Raw genomic sequence first — 23,475 nt, 5'->3', positions numbered from 1 at the left:
TGCTCACATTCATTCCCAGCTAACCTGTGCTGCTCTCCAGGTTGCTGCACTGAAGGCAGAGATGGTGGACGGAATGCATCTCCATGGAGATTTGGGATGACAGGCAACAATAAATAGTGTCTGCACGCACACACACACACTGGCTTAGTGCACTCATCACTGTACTGTGCAGTGCACTGTGGTGATGTGGAGGAGAAGATGGGAGTCAAATGTCATGACAGACTAGTTAAAATTTCTTCTAACAAAATCATTAAAAAAAAAAAAAGGCACGTTTTGGCAAAAGATGTACAAAAAAAAATTGTGATGTGAAACCTGATTCCTTTTATTTGTTTGCATTCTTGTGAGTTACTCACTGAAGTGATTTGGGTACTCGATTTACACGAGTACCCAAATCAAGCAGGAGGTGGAGAGGAGACTTGATTTGAGGCTTTTTCCACATTTATACAAATAGAGTTCGAGTAGCACTTGCACAATTGGTGACATTTACCCGGGTTCCTTTTTTATTTCAGCGAGCAGTAGTTACAGGCAAATGATGCCTCAGTGAACGTTTGGCACACTCACTAACTGTAATGACACAATACTTTGTTGGTGTTTCATTATAGCCATCTTCTGCATAAAAAACAAAAGTAATTACTTTTGACCAACAAATAATAATAATAATATTATTTAGCTGGTATTTTTTAGCAGCGCAGAAAAGAATATGATTGCACAACTCAATGAGCCAAAGTGGAAAATAAGATCTTTTACTTTATTACGCGCTGTAAGATCAAAATGACAAAAACGGATGTCCAAACGCGGCGAGAAGGCTTCTTTTATTACGCGCTGTCGCGTGACCCTTTGCGGTCAAATGTCAGAGTAGCTGTAACAGTCATGTGTTTTTTTTTTTAAGTGATGAACACATCGAGGTACTGAGGGACTCTGGGCCTCCATCGAGTGGTATGCCAAATAATCAATTTATTAAGGTACAGTGTTTAATATTCCTATATTCAACAAAGTGTTACTGTTCAAACTGTGTATAATGTTACAGTGGCCAAAAATATTAAATATACTTGTTAAAAAAAATTAAAAAACAACCTCGGCTTTGTTTTTAATGACTACTTAGGCCTACTACGCTACAGTATTTGAACATTATGGGGGTACTTGGAGGTCCAATTGTTTTCTGAGGTGGTAATTGTTGAAAAAAAGTTTGAGAGCCACTGTCATACTGCATTGATGTTTCAGTATCGTTGGACTCGTCACTTGCTAGCAGTAACATGAGTGAGGAGGTCATCCATGCCTGTCAACCTTTGCAAATAAGCAGACAGTTTTGGAAAATTAGGGAATTTCTGGTCTTTCAACTTAAATGTATTGCAATCGTTTTAATTTGAAGGCCTGACTTAACAAACATGTTCTGACAATTACAAATATGGTACTAAAGCTGATAAGATAAATTATAATTGAGTGGATTTCACCTGGCTATACAGCTATTTTACGAAACGTATGTAGATTTTTAACATCTTCACATGAAACTATAACCTAATAAATCATTAATTTGATTGTTTTTTATTGTGTGAAATTTACATATTTAATGACAAAATACAAAATATATTGTGGGATTAATTCTAAAGATTGAGCCGTGAAAGGTTCGTTCAAAATAAATTATATTGGGGTGATGTATTGCAGAATACTGGCGGCATGATTTGCTAAAAAAAAAAAAAGGAAAAATACAAGAGTTTCCCTGGAAAAAAATGGGCGAGTGGACATCTCTAAAAAGAATCCTCTTGGCACCAATTGGAAGTAAAACCACAAAGTAACAATTCCAACATTTCCTCTCGCCTCTAAATGCACTACAGCCTTGGACACTCATTTAAACCTGGGTAATCTGTTTTCCTAACTGCATGTGGCGGCATAACTATGCAAGCTGATCTGTGCCGTCAATTTCCTCCATAGCTTCGACACAGTGAAGATGAATGGAATTAGCCAGCTGCAGACTTCAGCGACTGAAATCAATCAATCAATCAATCAATCAAAGTCTATTATATAGCCCTAAATCACAAGTGTCTCAAAAGGCTGCATAAGCCACAACGACATCCTTGGTACAGAGCCCACATAAGGGCAAGGAAAAACTCACAGTGTGAGTTAAATGTCAAATGTGTGCTTAATTAGAACATGCTTCTTTTGTGTTGTGCTGCTTCACACTACTGCATGGACTGAATAAAGGAACACTTTAAATGTACAATTAGATGCTGATGACATTTACTTTACGCTGTTTTGTTGTCATCCAATTCTAAATGAATGCATCTTGCTCACATCCTTGAGTTGTGCAGTGACGTCCTGATAGTTGTTTTGCTAAACTCTTAAGGATTGCGCCTCTTAGATGAGCAAAATAAGGAGAACAATTCCTTTAGCATGTCCGCCATCATGAATTAAATTACCAGGAATTGATTAACGTGGACCCTGACTTAAACAAGTTGAAAATCTTATTCGGGTGTTACCATTTAGTGGTTAATTGTACGGAATATGTACTGAACTGTGCAATCTACTAATACATGTTTCAATCAATCAATGAATATGCAGAATCTGTGCTGATTATCAGAATGATCACAGTACTAGGAGGAGGAGATGCAGATATAATCATTGAGCAATCGCGATGTGATTTAAGAAGGATTTAACTATTCTGTCTTTATTAAGCACTTTAGAAATGCACGTGCAAACTGGCACACACAATGGCTGTGAGGAAGGAGGTGATTGTGGTGCCGAGACTGACGATTGAGCGATAGAATATTCTCTACCTCAGTGGTTCTCAACCTTTTTTCTGTGATGTACCCCCTGTGAACATTTTTTTTAATCCAAGTACCTCCTAATCAGATCAAAGCATTTTTGGTTGAAAAAAAAAAAAAGAGATAAATAAGTAAAATACAGCACTAGGTCATCAGTTTCTGATTTATTAAATTGTATAAGAGTGCAAAATATTGCTCATTTGTAGTGGTCTTTCTTGAACTACTTGTAAAAAAAGATATACAAATAACTAAAAACGTGTTGGAAAAATAAAACAAGTGATTCAATTATAAATATAGATTTCTACACATAGAAGTAGTCATCAACTTAAAGTGCCCTCTTTGGGGATTTTAATAGAGATCCATCTGGATTCATGAACTTAATTCTAAACATTTCTTCACACAAAAAGAAATCTTTAACATCAATATTTATGGAACATGTCCACAAAAAATCTAGCTGTCAACACTGAATATTGCATTGTGGCATTTCTTTTCACAGTTTATGAACTTACAGTCATATTTTGTTGAAGTATTATTCAATAAATACATTTATAAAGGATTTTTGAATTGTTGCTTTTTTTAGAATACTTAAAAAAAAAAAAATCTCACGTACCCCTTGGCATACCTTCAAGTACCCCCACGGGTACAAGTACCCCCATTTGAGAACCACTGCTCTACCTGTCAACATATTTGGACTGTGAAAAAACAAAACAAAAAAACGACATATCGTCTATTCAGAAACTACCGGATGTCTAAAAGGTATGATTTAAAAACATCTAATTGATTCGTTTTGGTATCCACTCTTTTATTTTAAAATAATAGTATCCACTTTTTTCATATAGGAAATATGTTATTATAATGTCGCTCCTATATGAAAAAATGTATTGGGATAAGCATAGTTTTGCCTCTGGATTATTCTATCACAATGCGTAAGTTCTGTTGTCTTGATCACGCTTCAATATAGCCTAGAAAAGATGGTTCATATATTTGTGTGCTGCATGTACACAACATAACAAAATGTCACCCGTTGGACCATGTGATTTAGATTTAGATACGTTCATTGTCATTGCACACAATATATCGTACAACCAAATTTGTTATATAGAGCACCACTATAATTTCCAGCAGCATTACAACATGATAAAATAAATACTAGAAATATATAAATCTAGTGTACATAAGATATGTTAAAAATAAGTTCATGTTTAGAAAGCTTTAAAATATAGGCAAATAAGCAATAACTAAATATCTATATTGTATACGGTTGTATGTACTGTACATATCCACATAGGTTTGGCAACAATCGGTCCATATGTGAATTTGGATATATGATGTCATAAATCCATGGTGAAAGAAGGTATAAATGTAAAAACCTAATTTGAATAACGTCACCCGCAAATTATGGAATTAAGGGTGTTTACATATGCATATTGGGGAAATAAGGTTGTGTTTGTATGCAAATTATGATAGACACGCACGCGTTAACAATTTGGCATTAAGCAACTTTAGAACAGCAGGTGGGAACAATTTGGCCACTTAAGAACACTTCATGAATTTGCATGGAATTCTCTTGGGAAATCACTTAGGAAGAAAGATAAGAGGAAAAGTTAGGAACTTATTGCTGAATGGTGCCCATTGTGATCACTAAATGATTACATTTGCATCTCTCTCAGTATTGTTGGCGTTCGGATAATCAGCCTATATTCTGCACACTCGTGAAGACAGTCTTGCTAAATGGATTGCCCTCTGTATTTTGCCCATTCAAGAGACACAAACCTCTGCGCAAAAGCTTATTTGATCACTTTTTGATGTTTGCACGTGTTTTAATGATTAATATTTATTCAAATATTTTTTTCATTTTACTTTACACTGTTGCTCTATGACAGGGGTCCACAAATTTTTTGACTCGGGGGGCCGCATTGGGTTAAAAAAGATTTGACCGGTATATATTGTGTGTATATATATATATATATATATATTAGTATATATGTGTGTATATGTATACATATATATGCAGTATATATATTTATGTATGTGTATATATATATATATATATATATATGTATATATATATATATATATATGTATATAGATATATATATATCTATATATACTGTATATATATATATGTGTGTGTGTGTGTGTGTGTGTGTATGTATGTATATAGATATATAGATGGTACTTTATTGATTCCTTCAGGAAAATTTATATATATATACATATGTATGTATGTATATATATATAAATATAAATATAAATGTGTATATGTATATATATATATATATATATATATATATTCCAAATGCAATGATGTCACGTTATCAATGGGAAAGTGCATTTTAGACAATATGATTTGCCTAAGGGGCTAGGAGACACCAAGAGTAACAAGCAGAAGGAAATGGATTAGAAAGGACAGATTTAAAAAAAATTTAATAATTTTTTTTTTAACATGGAACGCTGCCGGGCCAGATTCAGCCCTTTGGGCCGTAGTTTGGGGACCCCTGCTCTATGGTTATCATCACATGTCTTTTTTTTCACCTTTCTGTGGTGACGTCACACACAAAAACGAACAAAGAAAAACTTTGCGTGAGGTCGTGTATGATAGTTTGGATTACATGTTTTGGAGGCGTATTTTATTCGATTTTGGTTGAACTGATAATTTTGGAACTTTTTCCGTCTTTGTGAGTCTGGAAGTTTCAGTGTGGTTGTAAAGTCTGCAATACAACAGCATCTCCACAATGACTTCTCAACTTAACCCTTTAGAAATGGTGTCCGGAGGCGATAATTGTCCAGCTGGTTGAATGGAATTAATTGAAATACATAGTCTAATGCGTCTATCAATAGATGGCAACGTCTTCCCAGGGATAGCTAACAGTTTTCCAGCCAAATGACACCCGGAGTGAAGCAGTGTCCCCAACTGCATTGGTGAAAGATGATTGGCAGGCATCATGAAAAAAGATGAGCCAAGAGGAAGTAAAATATGCGAGGGTTTAAACTGTCAACCTTGATTACGCTCTTTTATTGTTTCCTCTCATTCCATTGCATTCTGCTTTTGTTGCGACTTGGTTGTCATGACGATATCAGACTGTTTCCATGGTGAGGGTCTCAGCCCGAGAAATTTTGCCATTTCCTTCATTCGTGTGACGCAGTAAAAAAGGACTGTTGACTTGATGGATTTATTTTCTGTTCGGCACAAATACTCACTAGACGCTCAATTAGGGACACCTAGATCCAGGACAGAAAGTGGCCTTTATGAATAGAATAATGCTCAGGTTTGGTTGACAGTCAGAGCGGTATCAACGTGATAATATGATTATCATTTTCACACATACGTGTATTTTATAGTCAATTGATCTAACATACCATGCAAAGAACCCGTGCACTGAAAGGGCTTAAATGTGTCAAACTCAAGTCGGAGACCACAACTGGCCCAACACCTCTTTTAACGTGGCCCTCGAAAGCCCTGAAATAATGTGTTAAAAAATGTACTCTATCTTTTCTTACAAAAAGTATTCATTCTTTTGATTATGACAGACAAACAAACAGGTTTTGCAGGCAATTGCAAATGTTTTAAACTTTAATACTATCCAATAATGCAACAAATATATTACTATCATGCTGTGAAAGTCGCCTTCCAGTGGGTCCTCCAGACCACCAAGCATTTCCATGCAAGCCCGTTTCATGGTGCAATACAGTTTTATTTTTCAATAAATGGCTGTCGGTTGCTTTCCAGCTATTGTCTATTTTGGCTTTGACAGGCACGCTCTCGTTCTCACGCCAGCTCCCACAACCTTTTCTACCCGTGCTGCTGCTTAAACAGAGCGACAGGTGATTAGATAATAAGGCCCACCTGGGCCATATACGCACCTGCCGCTGACTTCCAAGCCGGTCCTGGCACACCCCGCTTCGCTGCAGGCCCACAAGCCACGCCCCCCTCCACACATGCATTTCAACAAAGTTTTCAGTTTAAATGAAAATATTGAATATATGCTTGATTTTTGATTTCAAAACAAGTCGTCTATCGCAATGTAAACTGTAGAAATTATAACAGATTTTATGGAGAGAAAAACCCCCAAATTATATGTGTGTGTGTGTGTGTGTGTGTGTGTGTGTTTGTGTGTGTGTGTGTGTGAGAGAAAATGTTGTCTATCTGTGTTGGCCCTGCGATGAGATGGCGACTTGTCCAGGGTGTACGTTGCCTTCCGCCCGATTGTAGCTGAGCTAAGCACCAGCACCCCCCGCGACCCCAATGGGAATAAGCAGCAGAAAATGGATGTAAATATATATATATATATATATATATATATATGTATATATACACAGTATATGTATGTATATATTAGTTTATATACATCTGAATGTATATATATGTATATATATACATACTGTATGTATGTATTTGTATAAATATATACAGTATATATATGTATATATACAGTATATGTATTTGTATGTATAAATATATACAGTATATATATGTATATATACAGTATATGTATTTGTATGTATATATACACACATATGTATGTATGTATATAAACATATGTATGTATATATGTATATATTTCACAGATAAACACCTGCTGCAATCCACCCTGAGAGTCTCGACAGCACAAAGACTTAATCCAAACATCAATGAAGTCGTTGCCAAGTATCGAGCTTCGACAAAAGTGCATGAAAGGAGATCTACTGGATTGCACACACCAAATATTGGCAGCTCTGTAACTAAAGTATACATAATTGATTACAACAGAATAGTAATGTTGTATTACTGGGCTATATAGTTTTCTGGGTTGTTAAAAAGAACGACAATGTACATGGAAATGAAAACAATAACCTTGATTAGATTCAAACCATCGATTGTGAACTGTTCCACAAGGGTCGGCAACCCGTTGGTCCCGATCGAGCAGTCTATTTTTGGGACCCTACTGGCTGATCGTGAAAATACCAGAGAAAAAAAAGTATCAATATGACACCAGTGACACCCCCACCCAGAGAGCGATCAGCAGACCCGCAAACAGAGCAGTTTTACCATTGAACACGCCTTATCTCTTTATCTCCATCCTCTCTTCCGCCGCACTTGACACCGCGGTCACACCCCCAAATGCTGATGCCCACGACACCCGCTCTACTTGCAAACACACATGGCCTGACGTGCACAAAAATCATCGAGCTGCAACATTGCATTAAGGCTAATTCTTGCAATGCATCGGACGTTTTTTAGCATTCAACATCAAACTACTCTTCTCTCAACCATGACCATCATCGGTCGCCTGTGACGGGACGCTGACAAGCCAAGTACTGGCCCTAGGCACATTTGAAGAAAAAAAAAGAAAAACACTAGCAAAAATTGGGAAAACAGCAAGAAGCATATATATGTATATATATATATATATATATATATATATATATGTATATATATATATATGTATATATATATATATATACACACACACACACGTGTATGTATATACATACATATATATGTATGTATATATATATATATATATATATATATATATATATACGTGTGTATATATACATACATATAGATGTATATATATATATCTATATGTATGTATATATACATATATATTTATGTGTATGTATATATATGTGTGTATATATAAATGTGTATGTATGTATGTGTGTATATATGTATGTATATATGTATGCATATATGTATGTATATATGTGTATATATGTGCATATGTGTATATATGTATATATATGCATTGATTGATTGATTGATTGATACTTTTATTAGTAGATTGCACAGTACAGTACATATTCCGTACAATTGACCACTAAATGGTAACACCCGAATAAGTTTTTCAACTTGTTTAAGTCGGGGTCCACGTTAATCAATTCATGGTAAATGAATATGTGTTTGTGTATATATATGTTTTTATGATTGTAGCTGAGATAGGCGCCAGCGCCCCCCGCAACCCTAAAAGGGAATTAGTGGTGGAAAATAGATGGATGGATGTATATATATGTGTATATGTAAATATATATGTGTGTATATGTATATATATTTTTGTGTGTGTATTTATACATGTTTGTGTAAATATATATATATATGGGGTGGTATAGCTCGGTTGGTAAAGCGGCCGTGCCAGCAACTTGAGGGTTGCAGGTTCAATCCCCGCTTCCGCCATCCTAGTCACTGCCATTGTGTCCTTGGGCAAGACACTTTACCCACCTGCTCCCAGTGCCACCCACACTGGTTTAAAATGTAACTTAGATATTGGGTTTCACTATGTAAAGCGCTGTGAGTCACTAGAGAAAAAGCCCTATATAAATATAGTTCACTATATATATATATATATATATATATATATATATATATATATATATATATATATATATACATATACATATATATATATCATGTTTACATCATCGAGTGGTCAGCTGTATATATACAAACCCCGTTTCCATATGAGTTGGGAAATTGTGTTGGATGTAAATATAAACGGAATACAATGATTTGCAAATCATTTTCAACCCATATTCAGTTGAATATGCTACAAAGACAACATGTTTGATGTTAAAACTGATAAACATTTTTTTTTTTGTGCAAATAATCATTAACTTTAGAATTTGATGCCAGCAACACGTGACAAAGAAGTTGGGAATGGTGGCAATAAATACTGATAAAGTTGAGGAATGCTCATCAAACGATTATATGGAACAACCCACAGGTGTGCAGGCTAATTGGCAACAGGTGGGTGCCATGATTGGGTATAAAAGCAGCTTCCATGAAATGCTCAGTCTTTCATAAACAAGGATGGGGTGAGGGTCACCACTTTGTAAGCAAATTGTCAAACAGTTTAAGAACAACATTTCTCAACGAGCTATTGCAAGGGATTTAACCATCTACGGTCTGTAAAATCATCAAAAGGTTCAGAGAATCTAGAGAAATCCCTGCACGTAGGCGATGATATTACAGACTTTTGATCCCTCAGGCGATACTGCATTAAAAACCTACATCAGTGTGTAAATGATATCACCAAATGGGCTCAAGAACACTTCATAAAACCACTTTCAGTAACTACAGTTGGTCGCTACATCTGTAAGTGCAAATTAAAACTACGATGCAAAGCAAAACCCATTTATAAACAATATCCTGAAACGCTGCCGGCTTCTCTGGGTCCGAGATCATCTATGATGGACTGATGCAAAGTGAAAAGGTGTTCTGTGGTTTGACGAGTCCACATTTAAATTATATTTGGAAACCGTGGACGTGGTGTCCTCCAGAACAAAGAGGAAAAAAACCATTCCGATTGTTATAGGTGCAAAAATCAAAAGCCAGCATCTATGATGGTATGGGGGTGAATTAGTGCCCAAGGAATGGGTAACTTACACATCTGTGAAGGCACCATTAATGCTGAATGGTCCATACAGGTTTTGGAGCAACATATGTTGTCATCCAAGCAACGTTGTCATGGATGCTCCTGCTTATTTCAGAAAGACAATGCCAAGCCACGTGTTACAACAGCGTGGTTTTGGACTAAAAGAGTGCAGGTACTTTCCTGGCCCACCTGCAGTCCAGACCTGTCTCCTATCGAAAATGTGTGGCGCATTATGAAGCGTAAAATACAACAGCGGAGACCCTGTTGAACGACTGAAGCTCTTCATAAAACAAGAATGGGAAATAATTCCACTTTCAAAGCTTCAACAATTAGTTTCCTCAGTTCCCAAACGTTTATTGAGTGTTGTTAAAAGAAAAGGTGATATAACACAGTGGTGAACATGTCCTTTCCCAACTACTTTGGCACGTGTTGCAGCCATGAAATTCTAAGTTAATTATTATTTGCAAAAGAAAAATAAAGTTTATGAGTTTGAAGATCAAATATATTTTCTTTGTAGTCCATTCAACTGAATATGGGTTGAAAAGGATTTGCAAATTATTGTATTCAGTTTATATTTACATCTAACACAGTTTCCCAACTCATATGGAAACGGGGTTTATGTATAACCCCTGGTTACTTCCAAGGAGCAAGGAAGTACGGAAACAGCTGACCACTCGATGATGTAAACATAGCAGCATTAACTGGTGAAAAGTTGTTCCAAGCAAGCAGCGCTTACCTTGCACGTAAAATAAACACCCCCACGCTAAACAACTATTGTTTCAGCTGTAATCAAACACTTGTGTAATACCACCGGGGCACACACCATCAACATTGTTCATAATCTCCCGTAAGGATCCTGCCTGAGTGCAGAGTTCTATGACATGCCCACTGACCATAACAACTGAACCTGAAAAAAAAAAAAAAATTAAATCAATTCAGCGCTGTGATTAGTAATGGAGATGTAATGATCTGTAAAGAAGAGCAGAATAATTATTTCGCACGGAACTAACCTAAAGGGAGTTTACCCTCACCACAAAAGCATTAAGTAGATGGCCAGCCTCTAGTGCACCGCTAATGGACAGCACTCTCTTTCACCCAGTGTGTGTGTCTTCTGATATTCATTGTTCTATCTATGGGAAGAAAAGTTGGCTTGGGCGTCATGAGGCCCTCTTGCGGTGTGGCATTCTGCTGCTTTTGAAGTCAGCTGACTTTCCTCTGGGCATTTTGCTCATATCCAAACTTATGACTTGGGAACCACATGGACTAAAACAATTTCCAGACTGCATGTAAAGTAATTATATACATACATACATATATATATACATCTATGTCTATATATATGTATATATACACGTCTATATATTTCTGTATACATATATATGTATTACCATGAATTGATTAACGTGGACCCCGACTTAAACAAGTTGAAAAACTTATTCGGGTGTTACCATTTAGTGGTCAATTGTACGGAATATGTACTGTACTGTGCAATCTACTAATAAAAGTATCAATCAATCAATCAATCAATATACAATATATAAGTGTACATATATGTTTATATGTGTATATATGTATGTAGACACACACATATATTTATATAAATATGTGTGTGTATGTGTATGTACATATATATATATATATATATATATATATATGGAAAGAGAGAGAGAGAGAGAGAGAGAGAGAGTTTGTGAAAGTTTCACTCCTACCTTGTTTACTTCCGTGATGACCTTTTTAAAGTTTTGTAATCAATCAAAAATATCCAGCAACTAAAATGTGCCAAACATGTACAAGTGTGGAGTAAGTGTTTTACAATTTTCACACCATGCACTCTAGCTGATTTAAATGGGTGTAATTTTGATTTTTATTTGAACGTTTTTCATAGTAGCCACAATGTTGAGTGAGCAGGCTGTGTTATGTGTGACTATGTGTTGACCTTTATCTTAGTTGCATTTTCTATTTTTTTTAATTTGCAGCACGACTAGGGAAGTTTGTTTGGATTGTTTCAGATAAGCAGTGATGGGCATTCCACTTAGAAAATGTAGTAAGCTGAGCTACAAGTTACAAATTACTCTTGATTAAAGGGGAAGTTACCCACAGAGAATTGTAGCAAGCTACACTTCAAGCTACATGACAAAAGTAGCTTGCAACATTAAAGTTACATTAAAAAAATACATTACTTAATGTACAACTTTCCACCAAATAAGATAAATAATGTTCAGTGTAATTGTTTATTAAAATAAACACTGGCTAGAAACATAACCTTTTTCTGGCTTTGTATTTATTTATTTTAATTGTGTACCATGTACAAAATGAGGGTGAAAACACAGGGAACAAATTAAATAAAAGGCAGTGAAACAATAATATTGATAAATAATCACCATAACATATACTCTAACGGAGACTTTTCAGCACAGAATAAATTACTGTTTTAACAAAACCCACAGTGGCATAATGACAATAACCCGGTCAAAGGAACTAAATATACAATAAAAGGGAACTGCAATTTTTGGGAATTTTGTTCACAATCATTATGAAACAAGAATGTATTATTTGTTTTAATGCCCTCTTACTAATAAAACCCAAAGACCATTCAATAAGCTTCAAAATACTCCATTTGCATGTTGTAACTTGAATATCAACCAATCATTAGTGATATTGTTATTATAAGCACTAAGGCAGACAAACTATTTATAGCGGCAACGTGATCACCAGTTTATGCTGCTCTGTTTACATCAAGTGGTCAGTTGTTTCCTCGCTTCCTTGCTCCTTGGAAGTTTATTGTAGATCATAGACCATGCATCTCACCTGGATAGAAGAAGGCTGAGGCAAATCCCAACAAGTTTGACAGCCAATTTAGACTCAGTTAAGGCTAGAATGACACAAAAAGACGCCTGGTTCCACCTCCCTTTTCTTCGCTAGAATTATGAGTCATTCCTCATCTAAACGGGAATATAACAAGATTCTATCAGTTGGCATTCCGATGACAGCAGACATTGTACATTAGGTGATGATTTATTATGTTAGTTGGCTCTCATGAAGTCTGCAGTTAGTAATAAGCAGTTATGTTGTTGAGGATAAAAAGCATACGCCAATATGCGTTTTTGAAATTATCCATCCATCCATCCATCCATCCATCTATCCATCTTCAACCGCTTATCCGGAATCTGATCGCTGGGACAACAGCTCCATCAGAGGCCCCCAGACTTCCCTCTCCAGAGCAACATTTGCAACTTCCTCCTGGAGGTTCCCGAAGCGTTCCCAGGTCAGAGAGGAGATGTAATCCCCCCATCTGGTACTTGGCCTGCCGCGGGGTCTCCTCTCAGTGGGACGTGCAACGAGGACCTATCTAGGGAGACGCTCGTGAGGCATCCACACAAGATGCCCGAACCACCTAAGCTGGTTCCTTTCCAAGCGAAGGAGCTGCGGCTCTACTCTGAGTCTCTCTCGGGTGACTGAACTTCTCACCCTATCTCTAAGGGAGATGCCAGCCACCCTTCTGAGGAAACTAATTTCCACACTTCATGACCATAGGTGAGATAGTAGGAATGTAGATACCTCGGTAGACCGAGAGCTTTGCCTTCTGGCTCAGTTTTTGGAATGAGTGCTCTGCATATGCTTAAAATGATCAAAATATGTAAATATTACATGTTATTATAAATGTTCCAGTCACTACATTACATTACATACTTACATCATGTATACAAAACCTTAATAGAGTTGTTTAGACGTTTTTTAAGTGCTTTATAGCAGAATACAGCGGCACCATGTCGGCAGACTTTTGATCGCATTTATTTAATATTTAGAAAGCATTAAAAAAATACAAACCCCGTTTCCATATAAGTTGGGAAATTGTGTTACATGTAAATATAAACGGAATACAATGATTTGCAAATCCTTTTCAACCCATATTAAGTTGAATGCACTACAAAGACAAGATATTAGATGTTCAAACTCATAAACTTTGTTTTTTTTTGCAAATAATAATTAACTTAGAATTTCATGGCTGCAACACGTGCCAAAGTAGTTGGGAAAGGGCATGTTCACCACTGTGTTACATCACTTTTTCTTTTAACAACACTCAAACGTTTGGGAACTGAGGAAACTAATTATTGAAACTTTGAAAGTGGAATTCTTTCCCATTCTTGTTTTATGTAGAGCTTCAGTCGTTCAACAGTCCGGGGTCTCCGCTGTCGTATTTTACGCTTCATAATGCGCCACACTTTTTCGATGGGAGACAGGTCTGGACTGCAGGCGGGCCAGGAAAGTACCTACACTCTTTTTTTACGAAGCCACGCTGTTGTAACACTTGTCTTGCTGACAAGGGGCGTCCGTGATAACGTTGCTTGGATGACAACATATGTTGCTCCAAAACCTGTATGGACCATTCAGCATTAACGGTGCCTTCACAGATGTGTAAGTTACTAATGCCTTTGGCACTAATACACCCCCATACCATCACAGATGCTGGCTTTTGAACAATCGGAATGGTTATTTTCCTCTTTGTTCTGGAGTACACCACGTCCTTTGTTTCCAAATATTATTTAAAATGTGGACTCGTCAAACCACAGAACACCTTTCCACTTTGCTTCTGTCCATTTTAGGTGAGTTCGGGCCCAGCGAAGCCGGCGGCGTTTCAGGATATTGTTGCTCAATGGGTTTGGCTTTGCATGGTAGAGTTTTAACTTGCACTTACAGATGTGAATGAATGTTGAGTCCCACTTCTCTGTGAGCGCTTTGAGTGTTTAGAAAGGCGCAATATAAATCCAAGTTATTATTATTATTATTATTATTAGATGTAGCGACCAACTGTAGTTACTGACAGTGGTTTTATGAAGTGTTCCTGAGCCCATGTGATGATATCCTTTACACACTTATGTCGGTTTTTGATGCAGTACCGCCTGAGGGATCAAAAGTCCGTAATATCATTGCTTACGTGCAGTGATTTCGCCAAATAATCTGGACTTTTTGATGATTTTACAGACCGTAGATGGTAAAATCCCTAAATTCCTTGCAATAGCTCGTTGAGAAATGTTGTTCTAAAATTGTTCGACAATTTGCTTACAAAGTGGTGACCCTCATCCCATTTTGTGAATTACTTAGCATTTCATGGAAGCTGCTTTTATACCCAATCATGGCACCCAACTGTTCCCAATTAACCTGCACACCTGTGAGATGTTCCAAATAAGTGTTTGATGACAATTTCTCAACTTTATCAGTATTTATTGCCACCTTTCCCAACTTCTTTGTCATGTGTTGCTGGCATCAAATTCTAAAGTTAATGATTATTTGCAAAAAACAAAAATGTTTATCAGTTTTAACATCAAATATGTTGTCTTTGTAGCATATTCAATTGAATATGGTTTGAAAATGATTTGCAAATCATTGTATTCCGTTTATATTTACATCTAACACAATTTCCCAACTCATATGGAAACGGGGTTTGTACATGTCTTTCATAATGATTGTGAACGGTAGGCAACATTTAAAAAAAAGTGCACTTCCCCTATGACAAACTCCATCTTTACATGAACGGAAATCAATACAACTGAAAATATTTAAAGTAAACATTGTTTCCTGACTGTGTAACAGAGTCAAACAAAATTTGGAAATTCCTCCCCTAATTCTACATTTTAAGTTCTTATATAGTTAGTAATGTCAATTTAACAGAGTGTAAGTAAGGAAACAAACTGCCACAGTAAGGGTCCATTACTATTAAAGGTGCCTTATGTAACAATTTCATGTCAAGTCATCAATAAATGGCCCTGATATGTCAAAGGTATTCATAAATCATGTTATTTTCAAATACCTTTATAACTGATAACGATAGTTCAGCCGGAATATGCTCATTTCCAAATCAGATTTACAGCCCCGAAACATTGTTAATGTTTTCATTTCGATGCCCCGCCTTCTACCGTTTGACCAATTATAAAGTAAGTGAGTGTGTGATATCCAGGTTGCAAGTTACGCACCGCCATCTTCGTCTAGATACTGCCACTGGTAAAGTTACTAAACAAGTCAGTCCTAAGTAAATCTGAAATACCTCTTTACGATTCTCAACTTATTCATGACAAAGCCAATAACAAAACAAGGCTTTGTATTAGGGATGCCTTTGAAAGATGGAGACGATTGAAGGCGGAGAAGATTTTTTCCTCTGACGTCAATCTTGCTAATTTCCTCCTTGATAGGTAAGTAAAGCATTTACATTTTCTTATTACTTGTAATAAATAGAAATGGACATTTTATATGTAAATTCTATTGTCCAATACGGTCTATGATCTTGTCTAACAAAGCTAGTAATTTCTTAGTGTGATGGTCAGCTCCTAGTTTAATACTTAGATAACACGCTAACTCGGTCAACGAAACATCGACATATAGACGAACAGGGGAAATTTATGCGGATGTGTCATACAGTTGACAGGGCAAATATATATTTTGAACAGTAAAACCTATGTGGATATGGGTAGTGTCATTGCCTATTTTGTTATCAATATGCTGAGGAAATGCATTCCATCATCAGCACGGCTAATTGCGGTTTCTGGTACTGTATGTGCATCAGGCACATATGGGGTGGTATTTGCTTGGCCCGATATAATGCATTACATGTAATAATTTTCTACTTTGTGTATTGACATGGTAGTAGGCTATATGATTTATGCATAACGTGGTTTTTGCGTAACGTGGGTTGGCTCATAGAATTGCACTCTGCACTGAAAGATGGTGATGTGCGTACATGGAAGAGAATGCAGTGCGTCAGGTTGGATGCAACATGGAGTTATGCTGAACGAAATGTGGCAGTAATTTACTGTTGGCCTTGACTTGCCATCAAAGTAGGCTTATGTGATATATAATATATTATGTATTATAATAAATAATTATTTGAATGGTGGTCCGTGCGGTCAAACTAGACATTTTATCAGGGTAATGCCAACAGAAAGTACCGACTCCCGACAAAAATATTGTTGCTCACCTTATTTACAAATACATTTGGCTAATCGACACCACTTATTTACAAATACATTTGGCTAATCGACATCACTAAAATGGGGCTTAATTACTTAGTAAACTGTCTTGCAAGAAACATCAACAAGAGAAACCTATATCGATTGCCATTTGAAGTTCCTTGGAGTAGGATTCGGAATTGGCTGTGTATCTGGCAACCTCAATCATGGAGAGTGAGCAGGGGCTACATACTTTTGACCCTGATTGGAGTAGCAGTTCTGGCCACATTACTACAAATGACACCTTTAACTAACTGTCATTTAGCAGGGGACACCCTACAACAGGGGTCTCAAACTCAATTCACCTGGGGGCCACTAAATGCAGAGTCTGAGTGAGGCTGGGCCGCAAGAAAAGATTTCTTTAAAAAATGTTGCATACTCTTCAGCATGTCTAGTTGTATAAGGACGTTTCAAATTGTATTCCTTGTGCACCGCAACTTTCTCCGTGCAAATAAGACACGTCGGGGTGCCCCTGTGCTCAACAAAGAAATATTGCATCTACCACTTTTCCTGGAATTCTCTTCACTGCAGGCTTTGAAAAAGACATGTTTGAGAATAATGTTATTTCCGCAGTGTGTGTCGTTCCGCATTTCCTCCCTGCAACAACACGGCGGTCGGCGGATAATAGCCGGGAAAGTACCGGGCTAGTGAGCGCAAAAAAGTGACGGCTTACGGAGTTTTACCCGGCGTCATATATAAATATATGTAGTGTTCATTGTGTGAAGCAATGCAAATCAAACAATAAAAAAAACAAATAACCGTTTGAATTGCTCCAGGTTATTGGGGACTGTTATTACTGACGGACAGGTGTTGCGGTGTGACTGCAGCCAGGCACGTAAGAAAACCCTCGTGTCCATGGCAACATTTATGTCGCTTTCACTCATTTGCCGCTTTTCCACCAACGCAGGAGTAGGCAACTCAGAATGTTGAAAGAGCCATTTTGGACCCAAATAACACAACGCTGTCAAGCGCCATCAATATAAAACTTGCGGGCCGCACTAACATTAAAATTTCATAGTAAGGTGGGGGCCGCAAAATAGCATCAAGCGGGCCGCGATTGGCCCGTGGGCCGCATGTTGGAGACCACTGCCCTACAACACCCCACTCTATGTATTTATTTTAGTGTGCCTGTTCTTTGGTCCACCCTATAATGTTAATCATTTTCTTTGCCTACAGTAAATAAAAACAGCGCCTATCAATCATTATGAAACATAAAAACAATTAATTGTATTTTGTTTAGGGAACATTTGATAATAGTTATGTGCAGAAAAACTTTCAACTCAATTCACTTCAATGTGTGTTCTTGTTACCGTGTATTTTTGACCCCTGCCCGTGGAGTTCCACTAGTCCATTTCTCTCTTTTCCTCTTTCTCTTCTCCCTCCCTCTTCTTTTGTAGCTTGTATCTTTGTAGCTAAGCAATCCGCTACATGAGTCTAAAAAGTAGCAAAGCGACTGCTAAGCTACAGGAGCTTCGCTACATGTAAAGAGCTACTGGCCAACACTGCGTATAGGTGAATGTTGTGCTATTATTTCAAAGTACATCCATGGGTCATTGTCTGATTTGCCGACATTGTCCAGGAGATTGCAGCAAATATGTGGCATTCAGAGACTGTCTGGTATTTAAGATTAATTTGAAAGCACTCTGCGACGCTTTGTTGTATTCATGACGTCTTGCGAGCCATATTAAAGAGGCTGGCGGGCCGGGCCGCAGTTTGGACATCCCTGTTTTAAATCTCCTATACTACAATCAAGCATTTTGCAAACAATGCACGATCCATATCAAATAGAATGTTTTTGTGTTAGGGCTGTTGTGAATAATTAGTATCACTGTTTCCATTGGCTGTGCAGGACAAATGGAAACAGCAAGGCTGCAGCAGTACTTCATTAGCAGATCATTTGGTCTGGACGGAAGGGGGAAAATGTGAGCGTCTGGATTTGTAATGTGGTATTCTGTTTTATGACCCCAAATCCCTATTTTATATGTCATACTTGCAAAGTAGTCTATACAAATAAAGTAAACCAATTAATATTAGGAATGCTACAACTGACTATTGACCAGTGGTGTGCCGTCAGGGCCAGCAAGGCCTTCTCTGATGGCCTAGATTAGATTAGATAGTACTTTATTTATTCTGTCAGGAGAGTTCCTTCAGGAAAATTACAATTTTCAGCACAATCCCATTCAAGATCAGACAAACATTACAGGGAGACAGAACAGGATCGCTGACGGGTCTGCCGGCTTCCAGCGCCCCTTACAAAAAAGATGAGATACAGGTAAACAAGGGGGGAAATGGGAGAAAAAAATAAAAGATTAAAATAAAATAAAAAAATCGGTCTTAGTCTGGGCCCTGGAGAGTGGGTGCAGACTGAGGCCAAGGGAAAAAAACAACTCATAGCCATGGTACACATCCCTCTTACAAGTGTGTAAGAGGAAAACATCAAACATCAAAGAAGACAAAGAACATTAAAGACATTAAAGCAGCAGATACAACCAGACACTTCTACATACAGTTATGAATAAAAAGTAAAAGAAACATTTCCACTGTGGTGGCTTCTGCGGTGTTCCACGCCATCGTCCGCTGGGGTGGAGGGAGCATGGCCAGAGACAGGAGCAGACCCTACAAAGCAACCAAGACAGCCGACTCCACTCTCGGCCGCCAACCAACTCTGGCCAGTGTCCAGTCCGCATGGATGAGCGAGGATACGTCCAAGGTGACTGAGGTGTCCGACACCTGCTCACCCAGCCAAGACACCGCAAAGCCTAACATAACTAGAAATCATGATCATAATTAAAGATAAAAATATTTTTTGATTTACTTTCCCTAAATATCGAAAACAATTCATATTCTTTTCATGTCATATTATGCTTCCTCCAGCGCTGTTGTTTCTAGTTTTAGTTTGTATCCAATCAGAATTCAGCAAGCTTACGTTGCCATGCCATGCCAAAACTGCCAGACGCCTTCAGATTCAGCAATGCAGGCGTCCGTGTACTGTAAGTGAACGGGGACATACAGTTGATAGACAGTTGCGATAGCCAATCAGTAAGGCCTTTTAGATGGCCTTACGTTGAACATGATTGTCAACATCTTGCTGACTGGATTCTCCTGGACCATCTGATACCACCACAATGGATTGACAACAGTTTTTATTTTTTTCTTCTTTTTTCGGCACTCGTCGTTTGCAGCTCTTCTTCGTTGCTTTTCAGCAGTCTCTCGCCAGTCCTTTTCCTGCAGTCCTCTGTGCCGTTTTTGTGTCTCTCTGTCTCCCCCCCCCCTGCGGTCACCAACGCTGCTAATAAAGAGACAGGTGATTAGATAACTCGTTCCAGCTGAGGTATACACTCACCCATCATCCGCTTCCCAGCCGGCTCCCGCATATGCCCCGCCCGCAGGGAACGCGTGGACCACGCCCCTCCACATGCCTCCCCCGTCAGACTCGAGCCGTGTTTTATTTTATCTCTCCACCAGTCCATCCATTTGCGGATGGTAGACACTGGTGCGGATTGACTTAATTCCCAGTAATCCGTATAGTTCCTTTATTGTGCGTGACATAGCAATTTTCGTAGAATAATACACAACTCACAAAATGTTTTTTTTGCTATGACTATGTCAGAGTTAGACATGCGTTTTACTGAGGTGGCAAATTATGATGCGTTCAGTTTATCGCAGCGCCAAGTAGACAATCTGAAAATTCCCGTCATATCAATTCCTAGATATGGTCGTAATTATTTTAAGTATACTGCGCATAATAAACGCAACATTATTAATATTGCTACTACGGATAATTTTATCAACAACTCCTTAAAACAGCCCACTACCTATAATATGGGCTTTCTAAACATCAGATCTTTGTCTCCCAAAACGTTATTAGTTAATGAGGTCATTAGAGACAACAACCTTAACGTCATCGGTCTTAGCGAAACCTGGCTTAAACCAGACGACTTTTTTGCGATAAATGAGGCATCCCCTCCTAACTATACGAATGCGCATATTGCCCGTCCCCTTAAAAGGGGAGGGGGGGTCGCACTAATATACAACAAAAACTTTAACTTTAGTCCTAACTTAAATAATAAATATAAATCGTTTGAGGTGCTTTCCATGAAGTCTGCCACACCTCTGCCTCTGTGCCTGGCCTTTATCTACCGCCCCCCAGGGCCCCGCTCGGACTTTATTAGTGAATTCTCAGAGTTTGTTGCTGATCTAGTGACGCACGCCGATAATATAATTATAATGGAGGACTTTAATATCCATATGAATACCCCATTGGACCCACCGTGCGTGGCGCTCCAGACTATAATTGATAGCTGTGGTCTTACACAAATAATAAATGAACCGACGCATCGCAGCGGTAATACGATAGACCTAGTGCTTGTCAGAGGTATCACCGTTTCCAAAGTTATGATACTCCCGTATACTAAAGTAATGTCCGATCATTACCTTATAAAATTCGAAGTTCAGACTCATGTTCGGCAAGCTAATAATAATAATAACTGCTATAGCAGCCGCAACATTAATGCTGTCACAACGACGACTCTTGCTGACCTACTGCCCTCGGTAATGGCACCGTTCCCAAAGTATGTGGGCTCTATTGATAACCTCACTAACAACTTTAACAACGCCCTGCGCGAAACCATTGATGGTATAGCACCGCTGAAGTTAAAAAAGGCTCCAAAAAGGCGTACGCCATGGTTTACTGAAGAAACTAGAGCTCAGAAATTATTATGTAGAAAGCTGGAACGCAAATGGCGCACGACTAAACTTGAGATGCACCATCAAGCATGGAGTGATAGTTTAATAACTTATAAACGCATGCTTACCTTAGCTAAAACTAATTATTACTCAAATCTCATCCGCATTAATAAAAACGATCCAAAATTTTTGTTTAGTACAGTAGCATCGCTAACCCAACAAGGGACTCCTTCCAGTAGCTCCAGCCATTCGGCAGATGACTTTATGAAGTTCTTTAATAAGAAAATTGAACGTATTAGGAAGGAGATTAAAGACAATGCGTCCCAGCTACAACTGGGTTATAGTAACACAGATACAACTGTATATACGGTGGATACTGCAAATATCCAAAATAGTTTCTCTCGTTTTGATGAAATAACATTAAAAAAATTGTTACAACGTGTAAATGGAATAAAACAAACAACATATTTACTTGACCCACTTCCTGGGAAACTTATCAAGGAGCTTTTTGTATTATTAGGTCCATCAGTGCTACATATTATAAACTTATCACTTTCCTCGGGCACTGTTCCCCTAGCATTCAAAAAAGCGGTTATTCATCCTCTCCTTAAAAGACCTAACCTCGATCCTGACCTCATGGTAAACTACCGACCGGTGTTTCACCTTCCCTTTATTTCGAAAATCCTCGAAAAAATTGTTGCAGAGCAGCTAAATGAATACTTAGCGTTTAACAAACTATGTGAAACCTTTCAATCCGGTTTCAGGGCAAATCACTCGACTGAGACAGCCCTCGCAAAATTGACTAATGATCTATTGCTAACGATGGACTCTGATGCGTCATCTATGTTGCTGCTCCTCGATCTTAGCGCTGCTTTCGATACCGTCGATCATAATATTTTATTAGAGCGTATCAAAACACGAATTGGTATGTCAGACTCAGCCCTGTCTTGGTTTAACTTTTATCTTACTGATAGGATGTAGTGCGTCTCCCATAACAGTGTGACCTCGGACTATGTTAAGGTAACGTGTGGAGTTCCCCAGGGTTCGGTCCTTGGCCCTGTACTCTTCAGCATCTACATGCTGCCGCTGGGTGATGTCATACGCAAATACGGTATTAGCTTTCATTGTTATGCTGATGACACCCAACTCTACATGCCCCTAAAGCTGACCAACACGCCGGACTGTAGTCAGTTGGAAGCGTGTCTTAATGAAATTAAACAATGGATGTCCGCTAACTTTCTGCAACTTAACGCCAAAAAAACGGAAATGCTGATTATCGGTCCTGCTAGACACCGACCTCTATTTAATAATACAACTTTAACATTTGACAACCAAATAATAAAACAAGGTGACTCGGTAAAAAATCTGGGTATTATCTTCGACCCAACTCTCTCCTTTGAGTCACACATTAAAAGCGTTACTAAAACGGCCTTCTTTCATCTCCGTAATATCGCTAAAATTCGCTCCATTTTGTCCACTAAAGACGCCGAGATCATTATCCATGCGTTTGTTACGTCTCGTCTCGATTACTGTAACGTATTATTTTATGGTCTCCCCATGTCTAGCATTAAAAGATTACAGTTGGTATAAAATGCGGCTGCTAGACCTTTGACAAGAACAAGAAAGTTTGATCATATTACGCCTGTACTGGCTCACCTGCACTGGCTTCCTGTG

At 38.0% G+C, this 23,475-nt stretch overlaps 1 protein-coding gene across 1 annotated transcript in view; it reads left to right on the top strand.

Moving 5' to 3' along the window:
- Positions 1–3,225, top strand: part of LOC133554015 (potassium voltage-gated channel subfamily C member 1-like) — a 70,557-nt gene extending 67,332 nt beyond the window's left edge. Inside the window, exon 6 of the mRNA XM_061902338.1 lies at positions 41–3,225. The gene's annotated coding sequence lies outside the window, so the exon portion shown is untranslated. The remainder of the gene's footprint in view (positions 1–40) is intronic.
- The last annotated feature ends 20,250 nt before the right edge of the window (positions 3,226–23,475 follow it).

The sequence above is a fragment of the Nerophis ophidion genome, linkage group LG06, assembly GCF_033978795.1.
Source record: "Nerophis ophidion isolate RoL-2023_Sa linkage group LG06, RoL_Noph_v1.0, whole genome shotgun sequence".
Taxonomy (NCBI): domain Eukaryota; kingdom Metazoa; phylum Chordata; class Actinopteri; order Syngnathiformes; family Syngnathidae; genus Nerophis; species Nerophis ophidion.
The sequence above is the reverse complement of the archived record's forward strand: the minus strand, read 5'-3'. Positions and strand labels throughout refer to the sequence as shown.